This window comes from Somniosus microcephalus, chromosome 4 (genome assembly GCF_052327205.1).
Source record: "Somniosus microcephalus isolate GS21.2 chromosome 4, FLI_Smic_1.0, whole genome shotgun sequence".
NCBI lineage: Eukaryota > Metazoa > Chordata > Chondrichthyes > Squaliformes > Somniosidae > Somniosus > Somniosus microcephalus.
In genome coordinates, this window is record NC_140990.1 from 90268960 (window position 1) to 90290161 (window position 21202).

The 21202-nt window shown below is 46.4% G+C and overlaps 1 protein-coding gene across 1 annotated transcript in view; it reads right to left on the reverse strand.

Annotated features, from left to right (window-relative positions):
* LOC147119501 (ubiquitin carboxyl-terminal hydrolase CYLD-like) overlaps positions 1-21202 on the reverse strand; it is a 388802-nt gene that overhangs the window by 208511 nt on the left and 159089 nt on the right. The window lies entirely within an intron of this gene.

Sequence of the window (21202 nt, forward strand, 5' to 3'; positions counted from 1 at the left end):
TTCTGCAGGACTTGACAGGAGAATTGACCACTCATTGATAGATTCAACTCTGGATTGGGGAGGAATGGAGGATGTGGGGGAGATGCCCCTTTAAAATTTAAGCCCCGCCCACTCGGGCGTTTAAAAAAAAGCCAGATTTATTTGAACGTGTCTACAACATGCCCTTTCTGTTCCAGCCATTCCAATTATATCTTCCTATGTCGCACGTATAATGGAGACTGCCTATGTAAACCTGTCACACTGCATTTGCACCCTCCCTCCAGTGGTGGCGCCCTAGCGCCTCAGTACTGCGTTGCCCAGCTCCTCAGCCTGCACTGCTGAGAAACTCCGATGTTCAAAAAGAGCTCTCCCCTTAGTCCCATTTCCCTCCCCCCCATCCTTTCCCCATTCGGCCCATCACCCGCTCTCTAAAGGAGCGCTCCCCTTAGTCACATTCCCCTTAGTCCCCTTTCCCCATTCGGCCCATCGCCGCAGTGCCCTCTCTCTCTGAATGAGTTCTCCCCTCAGTTCCATTCACCTCGCTCTTTCCCCAGACCCTTTTAAATGCTTCTCATTTAAATATTTCTCCCCTTCACTACATTCTACTTCCCCCATCGTTTCTGGCCGCTTATTCCTTGTCCGAACAACCCTCTGTGTAAAATTAATCCCCCTACCCTCTCCCTCGTTCTTTTGGTGCTGACCTTAAATTGGTGCCCTCCAGTTACCCACTCACCCACCAGTGCGAATAGTTTTTCCCGATTTACTTTATCGAAATCCCTCTTGATTGTGAACACTTCTATCAAATCTCCCCTTAACCTGATCTGCCCAAATGAAACAGCCCCAGTATTTCAGTCTCTCCTTATAACTAAAGCCTCATGTCACTGGGATCATCCCAGTGAGTCTCTTCTGCACCCTCTCCAGGGCCGTGATATCGTTCCTAATGTAGGGCACCAAAAAATGAGCCAAATATTCAAACTGCGGCCGAACCAATGATTTGAACAGAGAGCGGGGGAGAGAGAGAGAGAGAGATGTGTGTGATCCCGGGGTATGTGTCTGGTCGGCCCTGGAAGGCTCACTCACTTCCTGGCTATGCTGCTCTTCTCTTGGTGAGCTGGAATTGGTAGGGGGACTATGTGTGGCTTCCTCCCTGGTAGCTATGCTGGGGTTTGTCAGTTGTATCGTGTGGCTGTGGGTCCCCGGGGTTAGTGTCTGGTTTGAACTGTGTGGCTCGTTCACCTCCTGACCAGGCAGATTTCCTCCTGGTAAGTTGTCAATGTTGGGGGGAGTGCGGGTCACTCTGAGGCTGTTCCTTCCCCTCTTAGTTAATCCTTTCAGTGTCCTGAAGGCCGTTACAAATTTGTCGAGGTCACCTTGCACTAATATTGTTCCGGTATTGTATACGTTGACAGTCGTGGTTGCCCTGTCTCCTGGTGTGTTAATTTTCATTTTGGACCCATTTGCGGTATTTTCTAGATTAACACTGGTATAGTGTGATTTTATTGCTGTGATCCAAGCCGCTGGCTGATCTGAGTAGAAAATGAGGTTACTTTTTGTCCCATTGTTGTACCAGTCAGCAAAAAGGGTTTCTGGTTTTTCTCTCATCTGATCATGCTTGATTGATTTTATAGCATTTTTTTTGATGTTGGGGGGGAATCTGGAAGCGGTTGCTCTCAGTGTCCCTCGGGGGCTGTTGTGGCTCTTCTGATTCGCTCATTTTTGGTATCTTAGAATAAGCTTTTCTGGGGCCCCGGGTTTGGTGTTTCCCTCTCCCTGTTCGTGACCTTTCCCGGTCCCCCTCTCCGACCCCGTGGTCCCTGGGCCTCGGCTCCTGGGTTCACCCTTCCCAGGTCTGAGTCTGTGAGCCGTTGTTTCACGGTGCCTCTGGGCTGTTCCCCTCCCCCTCAGAGGTCTCTGGGCCTCTGGCTCGGCCTGGCTCCTCGGACCTTTCCCTGGCTTCAGTCTCCCTCCCTGGGCCCTGTACTCACAGTCTTGGTTTTCTCGTTCCCGTTTGGTTGCTGGATTGCTGGGCTGCGGCCCGAGTCCCCTCGGCTGTGCCGGGTGATGGATTGCTCGGCTGCGGCCCGAGTCCCCTCGGCTGTGCCGATTGCTGGATTGCTGGGCTGCGCCCCGAGTCACCTCGCCTCCTCGAATTCGCTTTGCCTCGGTCACTGTCTGCGCCTGGGAGGTCTCCAGGCCTCTGTCTCGGTCTGGCTCCTCCACGGTCCTGTGTTCCGGCCGCCGTTCTGGAGTCGCCGCTCTGATTGACGCTGCGTCTCCGTGCGGCCTTCCCGAGCTCGATGCAGCCGAGTCCCCTCGTTCCGGCTGCCGCTGCGTCTCCGTGCGGCTACCCCGAGCCCGATGCGGCCGAGTCACCTCGTTCCGGCTGCCGCTGCGTCTCCGTGCGGCTTCCCCGAGCCCGATGCGGTCGAGTCACCTCGTTCCGGCTGCCGCTGCGTCTCCGTGCGGTTTCCCCGAGCTCGATGCAGCCGAGTCCCCTCGTTCCGGCTGCCGCTGCGTCTCCGTGCGGCCTCCCCGAGCTTGATGCGGCCGAGTCACCTCGCTCCGGCTGCGTCTCCGTGCGGCCTTCGCCGAGTCCCCTCGCTTCGGCTGCTGCTGCGGCCGCTGTTCAGGTTTTTCTTTGTTTTGTATATTTCTTCCCTTATTTCTTTTTGCTTTGGCTCTTTTTTTTTGTTTGTTTTCTAATTTCCTCTGATTGTTTTTTTTTCCTTTTTTTTTCGGGTCCCGTCTTTGGCGCTCTCTTTTTTTCCGGTTTTTTCTTCTTCTTTTCTTTCTGTGTTTAAACTAACCTTAAACTTAAACTAACTAGAAATAAACTAAAATGAACTAACTTAGCAAAAATTAATACTTAAATGTAACCTTTTTTCCCCACATTAGACACTAAAAAACACTAAATCTCAGCAGCTCATCTTTTGTGCTGTCTCCCAATCTCTCTCTTTCACTCTCCCCCTCTCTCTCTCTCTCTGTGACCTGGTCTCTCTCTCTCTCTCTGTGTGACCTTGTCTCTCTCTCTCTCTCTCTCTGAACTGGTCAATTCAATTCAATTCAATTCAATTCAAATGCTTTATTGGCATGAAAGTTTACAGAGAACCATATTGCCAAAGCTTACATAGCAAAAAGGTACAGTTTCCCAACATTCTGTAGGTGTCAATCGATTTGACATTTGTTGGGTACATACAATATTACTTTTAAACAATATTAATTTTAAACAGTCTTTGTACTTCATTTGGTACGTTCAATATTAATTTTAAACAGTCTTAATTTTAAACAGTCCTCAGGTTGTGACATGTTGTTACATATTTGGCCCCAAGGTATGGTCTGTCTCCTTCTCCTAGGACTAATCTCAATTTTGACAGGTCATCTAATTCCTTGAAATCTGGGGTTGTTTGGCTTAGCTTGTTGAATAATATGTTTCTTGATGTGTTGAATTTTTCGCATTTTAGGAGGAAATGCATCTCTGTTTCAACCTCGCCGGCCAGACATTGATCGCAGATTCTATTCTCTCTAGGCTGCCAGGATTTCTTGTATCTGCCTTTTTCAATTTCCAGTTGGTGGTCGCTTAGTCTGTACCTGGTGAGGGTCTGTCTCTGTTTTGTGTCTCTGATGGTCGTGAGGTAGTCTGCCAGTTTATATTCTCTTTTTAGGGCCCGGTAACATTCTAATCTGCTTTGGCTTTCGGTTATTTTGTTCCAATGTTCCAGGTAGGTTTCTTTGCATTTTTTAATGATTTGGTTCACTCGGATTGGTGTTTGGACGGCTGTGTTGGTCTGGGGCTGGTCAGGGTCCGGCTGAGTACTTAGTTTCAGTAGCAGCTGACTCAGGGGACTCTTTTCTGGGTTTAGCTCTTGGGTCTGAAAGGCTTTGAAATGAAGGGTGTCTGGGGAGCTAGATTTGAGGTGATTTAGGAAGTTTAGTGCTCGTTTTTGGATGTTTATTATCAGTGGGTATCTGCCTAGTTCGGCTCTGCATGCATTTGTTGGCGTTTTTCTTTGGGTGCGAAGGATGCTTCGGCAGAATTCTGCATGTAGGGCTTCTATTGTGTGTTTTTCCCATTTAGTGTAGCTTTGGTGATTTAGCGGGCCCCATACTTCACTACCGTACAGTGCAATGGGCAGGATTATGCTGTCAAATATTTTGAGCCAGATTTTGATTGGGATTTGGATGTTGTAGAATTTTCTTTTTATTGCATATAGGGCTCTTCGGGCTTTTTCTTTTAGTGCATTCACTGCTATGCTGAAGCTCCCTGATGCTGTAATAGTTAGACCAAGGTAGGTGTAGCTCATAGTGTGTCCTATAGTGGTATCACTGAGGGTAAACTGGTATTTGTTTTCCTGACATCTGGGCCTTTTTTGAAAAATCATGATGTTGGTTTTCTTTAGATTTACTGTTAGAGCCCAATTTTGGCAGTATTTGTCGAGTAGGTCTAGTTGTTGCTGTAATCCCTGTTCTGTGGGAGACAGCAGAACCAGGTCGTCCGCATAGAACAGGGATTTCACTTCTCCATCCAGGAGACGGAGACCTGGTGACTCGCTTTGCTCCAGCATGTCTGCTAATTCATTTATGTATATGTTGAACAGGGTCGGGCTCAAATTGCAGCCCTGCCGGACGCCTCTTCTCTGGGTGAAGAAATCAGTGCGTTTGTCTCCAATTTTGACCCCGCATTTGTTTTTCAGATACATTGATTTAATAAGGTCATAGACTTTGCCCCCTATTTGTGACCTGGTCTCTCTCTCTCTCTCTGTGACCTGGTCTCTCTCTCTCTCTCTCTGTGACCTGGTCTCTCTCTCTCTCTCTCTGTGACCTGGTCTCTCTCTCTCTCTGTGACCTGGTCTCTCTCTCTCTCTCTGTGTGAGCTGGTCTCTCTCTGTGGCCTGGTCTCTTTCTCTCTCTCTCTCTCTGTGACCTGGTCTCTCTCTCTCTGTGACCTGGTCTCTCTCTCTCTCTCTCTCTCTGTGACCTGGTCTCTCTCTCTCTCTCTCTCTCTGTGACCTGGTCTCTCTCTCTCTCTCTCTCTCTGTGGCCTGGTCTCTCTCTCTCTCTCTGTGACCTGGTCTCTCTCTCTCTCTCTCTCTCTGTGGCCTGGTCTCTCTCTCTCTCTCTCTCTCTCTCTGACCTGGTCTCTCTCTCTCTGTGACCTGGTCTCTCTCTCTCTCTCTCTGTGACCTGGTCTCTCTCTCTCTCTGTGACCTGGTCTCTCTCTCTCTCTCTCTGTGGCCTGGTCTCTTTCTCTCTCTCTCTCTCTGTGACCTGGTCTCTCTCTCTCTCTCTCTGTGGCCTGGTCTCTCTCTCTCTCTGTGACCTGGTCTCTCTCTCTCTCTCTGTGTGACCTGGTCTCTCTCTGTGGCCTGGTCTCTTTCTGTCTCTCTCTCTCTGTGGCCTGGTCTCTCTCTCTCTCTCTCTCTGTGACCTGGTCTCTCTCTCTCTCTCTCTCTGTGTGACCTGGTCTCTCTCTCTCTGTGACCTGGTCTCTCTCTCTCTCTCTCTCTCTGTGACCTGGTCTCTCTCTCTCTCTCTCTGTGACCTGGTCTCTCTCTCTCTCTCTCTGTGACCTGGTCTCTCTCTCTCGCTCTCTGTGTGACCTGGTCTCTCTCTCTCCCTGTGGCCTGGTCTCTCTCTCTCTCTCTCTCTCTCTGACCTGGTCTCCCACTCTCTCTCTGTGACCTGGTCTCTCTCTCTCTCTCTGTGACCTGGTCTCTCTCTCTCTCTCTCTCTCTCTGTGACCTGGTCTCTCTCTCTCTCTCTCTCTCTCTCTCTCTGACCTGGTCTCTCTCTCTCTGTGACCTGGTCTCTCTCAAATTCAAATTCAAATTCAAATTCAAATGCTTTATTGGCATGAAAGTTTACAGAGAACCATATTGCCAAAGCTTACATAGCAAAAAGGTACATTTTCAAACATTCTGTAGGTGTCAATCGATTTGACATTTGTTGGGTACATACAATATTACTTTTAAACAATATTAATTTTAAACAGTCTTTGTACTTCATTTGGTACGTTCAATATTAATTTTAAACAGTCTTAATTTTAAACAGTCCTCAGGTTCTGACATGTCGTTACATATTTGGCCCCAAGGTATGGTCTGTCTCCTTCTCCCAGGACTAATCTCAATTTTGACAGGTCATCCAATTCCTTGAAATCTGGGGTTGTTTGGCTTAGCTTGTTGAATAATATGTTTCTTGATGTGTTGAATTTTTCGCATTTTAGGAGGAAATGCATTTCTGTTTCAACCTCGCCGGCCAGACATTGATCGCATATTCTATTCTCTCTAGGCTGCCAGGATTTCTTGTATCTGCCTTTTTCAATTTCCAGTTGGTGGTCGCTTAGTCTGTACCTGGTGAGGGTCTGTCTCTGTTTTGTGTCTCTGATGGTCGTGAGGTAGTCTGCCAGTTTATATTCTCTTTTTAGGGCCCGGTAACATTCTAATCTGCTTTGGCTTTCGGTTATTTTGTTCCAATGTTCCAGGTAGGTTTCTTTGCATTGTTTAATGATTTGGTTCACTCGGATTGGTGTTTGGACGGCTGTGTTGGTCTGGGGCTGGTCAGGGTCCGGCTGAGTACTTAGTTTCAGTAGCAGCTGACTCAGGGGACTCTTTTCTGGGTTTAGCTCTTGGGTCTGAAAGGCTTTGAAATGAAGGGTGTCTGGGGAGCTAGATTTGAGGTGATTTAGGAAGTTTAGTGCTCGTTTTTGGATGTTTATTATCAGTGGGTATCTGCCTAGTTCGGCTCTGCATGCATTTGTTGGCGTTTTTCTTTGGATGCGAAGGATGCTTCGGCAGAATTCTGCATGTAGGGCTTCTATTGTGTGTTTTTCCCATTTAGTGTAGCTTTGGTCTCTCTCTCTCTCTCTGTGACCTGGTCTCTCTCTCTCTCTCTCTCTCTCTGTGACCTGGTCTCTCTCTCTCTCTCTCTCTCTCTCTGACCTGGTCTCTCTCTCTCTCTCTGTGACCTGGTCTCTTTCTCTCTCTCTCTCTCTGTGACCTGGTCTCTCTCTCTCTCTCTCTCTGTGACCTGGTCTCTCTCTCTCTCTCTCTGTGGCCTGGTCTCTCTCTCTCTCTCTCTCTCTCTCTGTGACCTGGTCTCTCTCTCTCTCTCTCTCTGTGACCTGGTCTCTCTCTCTCTCTGTGACCTGGTCTCTCTCTCTCTCTCTGTGTGACCTGGTCTCTCTCTGTGGCCTGGTCTCTTTCTCTCTCTCTCTCTCTCTGTGACCTGGTCTCTCTCTCTCTCTCTCTCTCTGTGACCTGGTCTCTCTCTCTCTGTGACCTGGTCTCTCTCTCTCTCTCTCTCTGTGGCCTGGTTTCTCTCTCTCTCTCTCTCTCTCTCTCTGTGACCTGGTCTCTCTCTCTCTGTGACCTGGTCTCTCTCTCTCTGTGACCTGGTCTCTCTCTCTCTCTCTCTGTGGCCTGGTTTCTCTCTCTCTCTCTCTCTCTCTGTGACCTGGTCTCTCTCAATTCAATTTTCAATTCAATTCAATTCAATTCAATTCAAATGCTTTATTGGCATGAAAGTTTACAGGGAACCATATTGCCAAAGCTTACATAACAAAAAGTACAGTTTTCCAACATTCTGTCGGTGTCAAACAATTTTGACCTTCGTTGGGTACATACAATATTACTTTAAACAATATTAATTTAAACAGTCTTTGTACATCAGTGGGTATATTCAGTATTAATTTTAAACAATCCTCAGGTTGTGACATGTTGTTACATATTTGGCACCAAGGTATGGTCTGTCTCCTTCTCCCAGGACTAATCTTAATTTTGACAGGTCATCCAATTCCTTGAAATCTGGGGTTGTTTGGCTGAGCTTGTCAAATAATATGTTTCTTGATGTGTTGAATTTTTCGCATTTTAGGAGGAAATGTATCTCTGTCTCAACCTCGCCGGCCAGACATTGATCACATATTCTATTCTCTCTAGGCTGCCAGGATTTCTTGTATCTTCCTTTTTCAATTGCCAGTTGGTGGTCGCTTAGTCTGTACCTGGTGAGGGTCTGTCTCTGTTTTGTGTCTCTGATGGTCGAGAGATAGTTTGCCAGTTTATATTCTCTTTTTAGGGCCCGGTAACATTCTAATCTGCTTTGGCTTTTGGTTATTTTGTTCCAATGTTCCAGGTAGGTTTCTTTGCTTTGTTTAATGATTTGGTTCACTCGGATTGGTGTTTGGACGGCAGTGTTGGTCTGGGACTGGTCAGGGTCCGGCTGAGTAGGAGTACTTAGTTTCAGTAGCAGCTGACTCAGGGGACTCTTTTCTGGGTTTAGCTCTTGGGTCTGGAAGGCTTTAAAATGAAGGGTGTCTGGGGAGCTAGATTTGAGGTGATTTAGGAAGTTTAGTGCTCGTTTTTGGATGTTTATTATCAGTGGGTATCTGCCTAGTTCGGCTCTGCATGCATTTGTTGGTGTTTTCCTTTGGGTGCGAAGGATGCTTCGGCAAAATTCTGCATGTAGGGCTTCTATTGTGTGTTTTTCCCATTTAGTGTAGCTATGGTGATTGAGCGGGCCCCATACTTCACTACCGTACAGCGCAATCGGCAGGATTACGCTGTCAAATATTTTTAGCCAGATTTTGATTGGGATTTGGATGTTGTAGAATTTTCTTTTTATTGCATATAGGGCTCTTCGGGCTTTTTCTTTTAGTGCATTCACTGCTATGCTGAAGCTCCCTGATGCTGTAATGGTTAGACCAAGGTAAGTGTAGCTCATAGTGTGTCCTATGATGGTATCACTGAGAGTAAACTGGTATTTGTTTTCCTGACACCTGGGCCTTTTTTGAAAAATCATGATGTTGGTTTTCTTTAGATTTACTGCTAGGGCCCAATTTTGGCAGTATTTGTCGAGTAGGTCTAGTTGTTGCTGTAATCCTTGTTCTGTGGGAGACAGCAGAACCAGGTCGTCCGCATAGAACAGGGATTTCACTTCTCCATCCAGGAGACATAGACCCGGTGACTCGCTTTGCTCCAGCATGTCTGCTAGTTCATTTATGTATATGTTGAACAGGGTCGGGCTCAAATTGCAGCCCTGCCGGACGCCTCTTCTCTGGGTGAAGAAACAGGTGCGTTTGTCTCCAATTTTGACACTGCATTTATTTTTCAGATACATCGATTTAATATAGACTTTGCCCCCTATTCCACACTGAAGAAGTTTGTAATAGAGCCCTTCGTGCCAGATAGAGTCAAAGGCTTTCTTGAAGTCAATGAAACAAGCGAATATTTTCCCATTTTTTGTTTGGTGTACATGCTTTTCAATGAGAGTGTGAAGGGTATAGATATGGTCGGTGGTGCGGTGTTTTGGAAGAAAGCCTATTTGATTTTTTCTAAGGGTCTTATGTTTGTTAAGAAAATCCAGTAATCTACTATTTAGAATACTGCAGAATAACTTCCCTAGACAACTGTTGACACAGATGCCGCGGTAGTTATTTGGGTCTGATTTGTTTCCACTTTTATATATGGGAGAGATGAGTCTTTGGCACCAGATATCGGGAAAACAGCCTGAACGTAATATGATGTTGAATAACTTGAGTACCGCACCCTGCATCTCCATATTGCTGAACTTGAGCATTTCATTTTTGATGTTGTCTGGACCACAGGCTTTCTTTAGGTGGAGAGATTTTGTTTTTGTGGCCAGTTCCTTCCATGTGATTGGGGAGTCTAGAGGGTTTTGGTTGTCTTTAATTGTTGCTTCTAATGTGTGGAGTTTTTCTGTGACATGATGTTGACTTGGGTTTGTTTCGTTTATTGGGATGTCTTTGTAGAGGTTTTCAAAATGTGTTCTCCAGATGTCGCCATCTTGGATTGGTAATGCTTGCAATTGTGTTGTACTCAGGTTATTCCACATTTCCCAGAATTGATTTGGATTAATGGAGTTTTCAATTTCTTCGAGTATTTTGTGGGTATAGTTTTGTGTTTTGTTCCTAATGGTGTGTTTATATCTTTTGAGGGTCTCATTGTATCTAGTACATAGGTCTGGATTGTTTGGTTGGCGATGTTTTTGGTTTGATATTTTTCTCAGGTCTTTTCTGGCATTTTTGCATTCGTGGTCAAACCATTTCTCATTTTTATTGTGTCTTTTGTAACGTTTCCTCTTCTGTTTCACAAGGTCGGCTTTTACAGCTGCCTCATGGAAGATCATATTTATATCATCTATGGCCATGTTTACACCATCTCTGGTGATCTCATAGATTTTCTTTAAATTTTGATATTTTACTTGTGAGATCAGGTGAGTTTAGTGCTGTGATGAATTTGTCTCCACTGTCTGGGGCCCATCTGTATGTCTGGTTTATTTTATGGAGCTTACTGGGTTCCTTTTTTGTGTCTGTAGTTTGGGCAGAAAGTTTAAGGTACACATTTATTTGGTTATGGTCTGAGAGGGGGGATTGCTGCCTGACAGTGAATGCGTTGATATCGCAGGGGTCCAGGTCAGTGATTGTATAATCCACCACACTAGACCCAAGAGTTGAGGAATATGTGAGTCTCCCTAAGGAGTCCCCTCTGAACCTACCGTTAACTATGTACAGGCCTAAGGCTCAGCAGAGTTGCACTACCTCCCTACCGCTTTTATTTATTTCACAATCAAGGTTGTTCCGATTTGCGATGGCTGGTGTGACATATAAAGGGGTCTGGCCAAACACATGGTTGTTGCCCTGTGGGTCTATGAAGTCAGGTTCACATCCGGTCCTTGCATTTAGGTCCCCACATAGTAGCACCTTTCCTTGGGCCTGGAAATGGCTGATTTCCATGTGGAGAGTGTCAAATATCTCCTCTTCAAAATATGGCGATTCTATTGGAGCTATGTAGATCGCACATAAGTAAACATCTTTTTTTGCTATTCCTATATTTTTATCTAATTTTAGCCATACGTGTGATTTTCCCTGTTTTATCGGTGAGATGTGTTTGTCCAGTTCTCCTTTATACCACACCAAGATTCCCCCGGAGGTTCTGCCCTTGCGTGTCTTAGTGTTCTTTACTGAGGGCACAATGATTTCATGGTACATTGGAGGACAGTGGGTGGGCACGTCCTTTTGGCACCATGTTTCTGTTAACACAATTATATCAATGTCTTTTATAGCTTTTAGGAATTCAGGGTCTGTACTCTTCATCCCAAAAGTTGAGGAGCGGAGACCCTGGATATTCCAGCAGCTTATGTGGAAAGAACGCATTTATATAGTTCAAAAAATGAAATAAAATGGACCTATTTTGTGGGATGAGTGTGAAAACACTCATTTCTATAATGCTAAATGACGATTTAGTATAAATTTCATGAGGCGTGCACATACTGATATCTAATAATAGTAATAGTAATGATAAAATAACAATAATGATAATGATAAAGTAACAATATTAATAATTTAGTGCATTCCTCTCCGGCTTTCTATCAGGGTGTTCATCATCGTCATGATCTTTCTCAGTTCTTGGTCTACAGTCTGTGGTCTGGAGGGGGGTCTGGGGTCAGCTACAAAAGCACGGTTCTGTTGTTGGTTTTGTATAGCGGGGTGGGGGACAGTGGTGGTCCTGTTTGGGTTAGGGCTCCCAATGGTAGAGGGGGTGGGAGGGCTGCGTCTTTTGGCAATGTATATGAGGTTTTTTGCGAAGATCCACATCCGCTGTTTGAGTAGATGTATTTCGTCATAGAGGTCCCTTGTGTTGATGTTTGGGTGATGGGCCAGGTAGACGTTGGGGAGGGCAGTACATCTCGTGTCGATCTCCCTGTTGGTGTTGTGGATTATATAGGCTGGGGTGTCCTTTCTGGGCAGTAGTGTGGAGATCACGATCCGCGCCCCGGGGAATTCCCTGCTGGCCTTTTCCGCCATCCTGCTCACCGCCCTAGCAGTGCCTTCCCTTAGGGTGCGTAGGTCGTTTGTGCCTGTGTGGATCACAAGCCATTTGAGGCTTCCAAGGGATTCTTTGTTCAGGATCTTCATTGCATGGCTTGTGTTGCTGCACCATTTTTTCAGGACTTGATGACCTGGGAACATCCTCTGGGGGTCCAAAAACTTTCTGTTGGAGTCGGTCAGCAGGACCGCCTGAGGGGCTGGCTTTTCAGACTGGGTAGCAGTAGTCTGGGCAGGACTCGACTGAGGGCTGGTTGTTGGCTGGGTTTCTGGGATAGGCTGTGTGGTAGGAGCAGGGTTTGGGGCCTTCGGTGTGTTTTTGCAAGGTGTGGGTGTGGGTGTGAGTGTGACATCCTCGTGTGGGGAGGCATCCGACGGGTTTTGTGTCCCTGTGTGTGTTGTTTTTGTGTCCTCAGGTTTTTGGACCTTAAGAGGTTTGTGTTGTCTGCTGAGTTCAATTTTCTGCTTTTCTACGGCCTCCATCGTTTTGTTTAGCTGAGTACGGAGTTCTTTGATCTCATTTCTTTGCTCCTCTACGATCTTTCTCAACTCGTGGATGGTGGACTCGTTTTCCGTTTTCAGCTGTTTGAGTTCCTCCTTCAAATTCTTGGCCTGTGTTTCTCTGTATTCGTTGAAATCGAGTTCTAGTTTGGACAGATTCTCCTTCAGCAGTTTGTTTGTGTTGAGAGGTGTGGGGGGGGTGGAGATGGTCAGGGAGGTGTTTGCCTCTGCTGGTCTCTCTTCTTCTTCCTCCGTTTGGCTCTCATCATTCTCTGTTCGACTCTCTTTTGCCTCCTGTTCATTGGTCCTCTTTGTGTCTGCCTTAGTTTTCAACTGGGGGAATTCCTTTTCAAAGGAGTCCAGATTTTCTACATTCCCCTGTATCATGATCTTTCCTTTTTTGTTGTAGTAGCTTATGGTTAGCAGGGGGTCACCTTTATCTAGATTTCCATCTTTACATATTTTCAGTCTGCCTCCTTGGCCAATACCTTCACTGGAGACGTGTGCGTAGTGTTTTTGTAAAGTCTCCTTCCATGAGGGAACGGAGTCGGTGTAGAATATGAGGTTGTTCTTCATCTTATTCCCTTTGTGTGTGGTATAGTCAACGTAGAGGACCTCTGGGTTATTTTTTAGTGTTGTGTGCTTGTGTTTATCCTTTGCCTTATTTTTTGTGCATTGCTCAGGATATTTCATTTCCCTGCTCATTGCAGTCGTTTGTTTTTGTCTTAGATAGATAACTTTTTTTCTCTTTTTTGTGTCGTGTTCCACCTTATCCCACTTTTAGGTCCAAAATTGAGAGTTTTTCAGGGGTTCATCTTTGATATTGCTGCTCTTAAAAGTTTCTCTCTCTCTCTCTCTCACAGGCTCCTGGTTCGGGTTGTTTACCGTTTCTCTCGGGTTTCTATTCCTTTTTTCTCGCGGGTTTGTTGTTCTTTTTCTAGGTTTTTTTTCGAACTAAACTTAAATAAAATTAAATTTAGGTAGATTTAGGTAAAACTTTTTTCCTCCGGACCCGGAGTTTTCCTCTTCCGACTCTCTCATTCGCTCTCCGGGCCTCGGACTCGCACTCTCTCCGTGCCCCAGACTCGCCCACTCTCCGTGCCCCGGACTCATTCGCTCTCCACGCCCCGGGCGGATCTCCTCGCGTCGGTCTCAGGCCCCCGGGTTTTCCTGACTCACCAGGCTGTTTCTGCCCTGGTCCCAGCCCCTCGGCTCGGCTGTGCAGTCCCGGCCCGGCCCGGTGTTTGTCCGAGTTTCTCCAACCCCGGAGTTTCTCGGGTTTCAGGCCCCGGGCTTGCTCGCTCTCCGGGCTTCTGCCCTGGTCCCAGCCCCTCGGTTCGGCTGTGCAGTCCCGGCCCGGCCCGGTGTTTGTCCGAGTTTCTCCGACCCCGGAGTTTCTCGGGTTTCAGGCCCCGGGCTTGCTCGCTCTCCGGGCCCGACAGTCCCGACCCGATCCGGCACCCCTACCTCTCCACTCGCCTCTTTGACTGGCTCAGGCCACTCCTCCCGGTCTGGGTCTGCTCCTGTTGCTGCTCGCTCTCCTTCTCTCTGGTGCCTCGCTCGGCCCGGTTCCTCGGGCCTTTCTCCGGCTTCAGGCTCCGTGCTCCGGTTGCTGCTCCGGCTCTGCTGTGGCGCTTCAGGCTCCGTGTTCCTGCTGCTGCTCGGGCTCAGCTTTGCTGCCTCGCTGTCCAGGTTTTTTCCCGGATTTATTTTTCTCTTTCTCGCTGTCTTTTCTTTTTTCGGGTTTTTTTTTCCTCTTTGGCGCTCTTTTTTTCCTCGGTTTTCTTAGATGCTTAAACTAAACTAAATTTAAACTTAAAACTACACTAAACTGAGCTAACTTAGACTAAAGTTAAATTTAACTTTTAGAACTTTTAAACTTTTTTTTCCCCCCACTTAGATGGCTAAATTCGGCAGCCCATCTTCAGCGTGACTCTCTCTCTCTCTCTCTCTCTGTGACCTGGTCTCCCTCTCTCTCTGTGGCCTGGTCTCTCTCTCTCTCTCTCTCTGTGACCTGGTCTCTCTCTCTGTGACCTGGTCTCTCGCTCTCTCTCTCGCTCTGTGACCTGGTCTTTCTCTCTCTCTCTGTGTGACCTTGTCTCTCTCTCTCTCTCTCTGTGACCTGGTCTCTCTCTCTCTGTGACCTGGTCTCTCTCTCTCTCTCTCTGTGACCTGGTCTCTCTCTCTCTCTGTGACCTGGTCTCTCTCTCTCTCTCTGTGTGACCTGGTCTCTATCTGTGGCCTGGTCTCTTTCTCTCTCTCTCTCTCTGTGACCTGGTCTCTCTCTCTCTCTCTCTCTGTGACCTGGTCTCTCTCTCTCTCTCTCTGTGGCCTGGTCTCTCTCTCTCTCTCTCTCTCTGTGACCTGGTCTCTCTCTCGGTGGCCTGGTTTCTCTCTCTCTCTCTCTCTCTCTCTGTGACCTGGTCTCTCTCTCTCTCTCTCTCTGTGTGACCTGGTCTCTCTCTCTGTGTGACCTGGTCTCTCTCTCTCTCTCTCTGTGACCTGGTCTCTCTCTCTCTCTCTCTCTGTGACCTGGTCTCTCTCTCTCTCTCTGTGACCTGGTCTCTCTCTCTCTCTCTCTGTGACCTGGTCTCTCTCTCTCTCTCTCTCTCTCTGTGACCTGGTCTCTCTCTCTCTCTGTGGCCTGGTCTCTCTCTCTCTGTGACCTGGTCTCTCTCTCTCTCTCTCTCTCTGTGACCTGGTCTCTCTCTCTCTCTCTCTCTCTGTGACCTGGTCTCTCTCTCTCCAATTCCAATTCCAATTCCAATTAAAATGCTTTATTGGCATGAAAGTTTACAGAGAACCATATTGCCAAAGCTTACATAGCAAAAAGGTACAGTTTTCCAACATTCTGTAGGTGTCAATCGATTTGACATTTGTTGGGTACATACAATATTACTTTTAAACAATATTAATTTTAAACAGTCTTTGTACTTCATTTGGTACGTTCAATATTAATTTTAAACAGTCCTCAGGTTGTGACATGTTGTTACATATTTGGCCCCAAGGTATGGTCTGTCTCCTTCTCCTAGGACTAATCTCAATTTTGACAGATCATCCAATTCCTTGAAATCTGGGGTTGTTTGGCTTAGCTTGTTGAATAATATGTTTCTTGATGTGTTGAATTTTTCGCATTTTAGGAGGAAATGCATTTCTGTTTCAACCTCGCCAGCCAGACATTGATCGCATATTCTATTCTCTCTAGGCTGCCAGGATTTCTTGTATCTGCCTTTTTCAATTTCCAGTTGGTGGTCGCTTAGTCTGTACCTGGTGAGGGTCTGTCTCTGTTTTGTGTCTCTGATGGTCGTGAGGTAGTCTGCCAGTTTATATTCTCTTTTTAGGGCCCGGTAACATTCTAATCTGCTTTGGCTTTCGGTTATTTTGTTCCAATGTTCCAGGTAGGTTTCTTTGCATTTTTTAATGATTTGGTTCACTCGGATTGGTGTTTGGGCGGCTGTGTTGGTCTGGGGCTGGTCAGGGTCCGGCTGAGTACTTAGTTTCCGTAGCAGCTGACTCAGGGGACTCTTTTCTGGGTTTAGCTCTTGGGTCTGAAAGGCTTTGAAATGAAGGGTGTCTGGGGAGCTAGATTTGAGGTGATTTAGGAAGTTTAGTGCTCGTTTTTGGATGTTTATTATCAGTGGGTATCTGCCTAGTTCGGCTCTGCATGCATTTGTTGGCGTTTTCCTTTGGGTGCGAAGGATGCTTCGGCAGAATTCTGCATGTAGGGCTTCTATTGTATGTTTTTCCCATTTAGTGTAGCTTTGGTGATTTAGCGGGCCCCATACTTCACTACCGTACAGTGCAATGGGCAGGATTATGCTGTCAAATATTTTGAGCCAGATTTTGATTGGGATTTGGATGTTGTAGAATTTTCTTTTTATTGCATATAGGGCTCTTCGGGCTTTTTCTTTTAGTGCATTCACTGCTATGCTGAAGCTCCCTGATGCTGTAATAGTTAGACCAAGGTAGGTGTAGCTCATAGTGTGTCCTATAGTGATATCACTGAGGGTAAACTGGTATTTGTTTTCCTGACATCTGGGCCTTTTTTGAAAAATCATGATGTTGGTTTTCTTTAGATTTACTGTTAGAGCCCAATTTTGGCAGTATTTGTCGAGTAGGTCTAGTTGTTGCTGTAATCCCTGTTCTGTGGGAGACAGCAGAACCAGGTCGTCCGCATAGAACAGGGATTTCACTTCTCCATCTAGGAGACGGAGACCTGGTGACTCGCTTTGCTCCAGCATGTCTGCTAATTCATTTATGTCTCTCTCTCTCTGTGACCTGGTCTCTCTCTCTCTCTCTCTCTGTGACCTGGTCTCTCTCTGTGGCCTGGTCTCTTTCTCTCTCTCTCTCTCTGTGACCTGGTCTCTCTCTCTCTCTCTCTCTCTCTCTCTCTGTGACCTGGTCTCTCTCTCTCTGTGACCTGGTCTCTCTCTCTCGCTCTCTGTGGGCTGGTTTCTCTCTCTCTCACTGTGACCTGGTCTCTCTCTCTCTGTGACCTGGTCTCTCTCTCTCTCTCTCTCTCTGTGACCTGGTCTCTCTCTCTCTCTCTCTCTCTCTCTGTGGCCTGGTTTCTCTCTCTCTCTCTCTCTGTGACCTGGTCTCTCTCTCTGTGTGACCTAGTCTCTCTCTCTCTGTGACCTGGTCTCTCTCTCTCTCTCTCTGTGACCTGGTCTCTCTCTCTCTCTCTGTGACCTGGTCTCGCTCTCTCTCTCTCTCTCTCTCTGTGATCTGGTCTCTCTCTCTCTCTCTCTGTGACCTGGTCTCTCTCTCTCTGTGACCTGGTCTCTCTCTCTCTCTCTCTGTGACCTGGTCTCTCTCTCTCTGTGACCTGGTCTCTCTCTCTCTGTGACCTGGTCTCTCTCTCTCTCTGTGACCTGGTCTCTCTCTCTCTCTCTCTCTCTCTCTGCGACCTGGTCTCTCTCTCTCTCTCTGTGTGACCTGGTCTCTCTCAGTTCAGTTCAGTTCAAATGCTTTATTGGCATGAAAGTTTACAACCATATTGCCAAAGCTTACATAGCAAAAAGGTACAGTTTTCCAACATTCTGTAGGTGTCAATCGATTTGACATTTGTTGGGTACATACAATATTACTTTTAAACAATATTAATTTTAAACAGTCTTTGTACTTCATTTGGTACGTTCAATATTAATTTTAAACAGTCCTCAGGTTGTGACATGTTGTTACATATTTGGCCCCAAGGTATGGTCTGTCTCCTTCTCCTAGGACTAATCTCAATTTTGACAGATCATCCAATTCCTTGAAATCTGGGGTTGTTTGGCTTAGCTTGTTGAATAATATGTTTCTTGATGTGTTGAATTTTTCGCATTTTAGGAGGAAATGCATTTCTGTTTCAACCTCGCCAGCCAGACATTGATCGCATATTCTATTCTCTCTAGGCTGCCAGGATTTCTTGTATCTGCCTTTTTCAATTTCCAGTTGGTGGTCGCTTAGTCTGTACCTGGTGAGGGTCTGTCTCTGTTTTGTGTCTCTGATGGTCGTGAGGTAGTCTGCCAGTTTATATTCTCTTTTTAGGGCCCGGTAACATTCTAATCTGCTTTGGCTTTCGGTTATTTTGTTCCAATGTTCCAGGTAGGTTTCTTTGCATTTTTTAATGATTTGGTTCACTCGGATTGGTGTTTGGGCGGCTGTGTTGGTCTGGGGCTGGTCAGGGTCCGGCTGAGTACTTAGTTTCCGTAGCAGCTGACTCAGGGGACTCTTTTCTGGGTTTAGCTCTTGGGTCTGAAAGGCTTTGAAATGAAGGGTGTCTGGGGAGCTAGATTTGAGGTGATTTAGGAAGTTTAGTGCTCGTTTTTGGATGTTTATTATCAGTGGGTATCTGCCTAGTTCGGCTCTGCATGCATTTGTTGGCGTTTTCCTTTGGGTGCGAAGGATGCTTCGGCAGAATTCTGCATGTAGGGCTTCTATTGTATGTTTTTCCCATTTAGTGTAGCTTTGGTGATTTAGCGGGCCCCATACTTCACTACCGTACAGTGCAATGGGCAGGATTATGCTGTCAAATATTTTGAGCCAGATTTTGATTGGGATTTGGATGTTGTAGAATTTTCTTTTTATTGCATATAGGGCTCTTCGGGCTTTTTCTTTTAGTGCATTCACTGCTATGCTGAAGCTCCCTGATGCTGTAATAGTTAGACCAAGGTAGGTGTAGCTCATAGTGTGTCCTATAGTGATATCACTGAGGGTAAACTGGTATTTGTTTTCCTGACATCTGGGCCTTTTTTGAAAAATCATGATGTTGGTTTTCTTTAGATTTACTGTTAGAGCCCAATTTTGGCAGTATTTGTCGAGTAGGTCTAGTTGTTGCTGTAATCCCTGTTCTGTGGGAGACAGCAGAACCAGGTCGTCCGCATAGAACAGGGATTTCACTTCTCCATCTAGGAGACGGAGACCTGGTGACTCGCTTTGCTCCAGCATGTCTGCTAATTCATTTATGTCTCTCTCTCTCTGTGACCTGGTCTCTCTCTCTCTCTCTCTCTGTGACCTGGTCTCTCTCTGTGGCCTGGTCTCTTTCTCTCTCTCTCTCTCTGTGACCTGGTCTCTCTCTCTCTCTCTCTCTCTCTCTCTCTGTGACCTGGTCTCTCTCTCTCTGTGACCTGGTCTCTCTCTCTCTCTCTCTGTGGGCTGGTTTCTCTCTCTCTCACTGTGACCTGGTCTCTCTCTCTCTGTGACCTGGTCTCTCTCTCTCTCTCTCTCTCTGTGACCTGGTCTCTCTCTCTCTCTCTCTCTCTCTCTGTGGCCTGGTTTCTCTCTCTCTCTCTCTCTGTGACCTGGTCTCTCTCTCTGTGTGACCTAGTCTCTCTCTCTCTGTGACCTGGTCTCTCTCTCTCTCTCTCTGTGACCTGGTCTCTCTCTCTCTCTCTGTGACCTGGTCTCGCTCTCTCTCTCTCTCTCTCTCTGTGATCTGGTCTCTCTCTCTCTCTCTCTGTGACCTGGTCTCTCTCTCTCTGTGACCTGGTCTCTCTCTCTCTCTCTCTGTGACCTGGTCTCTCTCTCTCTGTGACCTGGTCTCTCTCTCTCTGTGACCTGGTCTCTCTCTCTCTCTGTGACCTGGTCTCTCTCTCTCTCTCTCTCTCTCTCTGCGACCTGGTCTCTCTCTCTCTCTCTGTGTGACCTGGTCTCTCTCAGTTCAGTTCAGTTCAAATGCTTTATTGGCATGAAAGTTTACAACCATATTGCCAAAGCTTACATAGCAAAAAGGTACAGTTTTCCAACATTCTGTAGGTGTCAATCGATTTGACATTTGTTGGGTACATACAATATTACTTTTAAACAATATTAATTTTAAACAGTCTTTCTACTTCATTTGGTACGTTCAATATTAATTTTAAACAGTCTTACTTTTAAACAGTCCTCAGGTTGTGACATGTTGTTACATATTTGGCCCCAAGGTATGGTCTGTCTCCTTCTCCTAGGACTAATCTCAATTTTGACAGATCATCCAATTCCTTGAAATCTGGGGTTGTTTGGCTTAGCTTGTTGAATAATATGTTTCTTGATGTGTTGAATTTTTCACATTTTAGGAGGAAATGCATTTCTGTTTCAACCTCGCCAGCCAGACATTGATCGCATATTCTATTCTCTCTAGGCTGCCAGGATTTCTTGTATCTGCCTTTTTCAATTTCCAGTTGGTGGTCGCTTAGTCTGTACCTGGTGAGGGTCTGTCTCTGTTTTGTGTCTCTGATGGTCGTGAGGTAGTCTGCCAGTTTATATTCTCTTTTTAGGGCCCGGTAACATTCTAATCTGCTTTGGCTTTCGGTTATTTTGTTCCAATGTTCCAGGTAGGTTTCTTTGCATTTTTTAATGATTTGGTTCACTCGGATTGGTGTTTGGACGGCTGTGTTGGTCTGGGGCTGGTCAGGGTCCGGCTGAGTACTTAGTTTCAGTAGCAGCTGACTCAGGGGACTCTTTTCTGGGTTTAGCTCTTGGGTCTGAAAGGCTTTGAAATGAAGGGTGTCTGGGGAGCTAGATTTGAGGTGATTTAGGAAGTTTAGTGCTCGTTTTTGGATGTTTATTATCAGTGGGTATCTGCCTAGTTCGGCTCTGCATGCATTTGTTGGCGTTTTTCTTTGGGTGCGAAGGATGCTTCGGCAGAATTCTGCATGTAGGGCTTCTATTGTGTGTTTTTCCCATTTAGTGTAGCTTTGGTGATTTAGCGGGCCCCATACTTCACTACCGTACAGTGCAATGGGCAGGATTATGCTGTCAAATATTTTGAGCCAGATTTTGATTGGGATTTGGATGTTGTAGAATTTTCTTTTTATTGCATATAGGGCTCTTCGGGCTTTTTCTTTTAGTGCATTCACTGCTATGCTGAAGCTCCCTGATGCTGTAATAGTTAGACCAAGGTAGGTGTAGCTCATAGTGTGTCCTGTAGTGGTATCACTGAGGGTAAACTGGTATTTGTTTTCCTGACATCTGGGTCTTTTCTGAAAAATCATGATGTTGGTTTTCTTTAGATTTACTGTTAGAGCCCAATTTTGGCAGTATTTGTCGAGTAGGTCTAGTTGTTGCTGTAATCCCTGTTCTGTGGGAGACAGCAGAACCAGGTCGTCCGCATAGAACTGGTCTCTCTCTCTCTCTCTCTCTCTGGCCTGGTCTCGCTCTCTCTCTCTCTCTGTGGCCTGGTCTCTCTCTCTCTCTCTCTCTCTCTGTGACCTGGTCTCTCTGTCTGTGACCTGGTCTCTCTCTCTCTCTCTATGACCTGGTTGATGTGCCTCAATAAATCTGAGACTCAATGTTAGCGGAACAAAACAAGGCTTTTATTAACTTAGAAGGTAACACACAGTGGAGAGGTGTCTTCCATCCAGAGGTCTGCAGTACTGGATGTGAGGCACGCTGAGCCTGCTTACATAGGGGCCAGGTATGGGC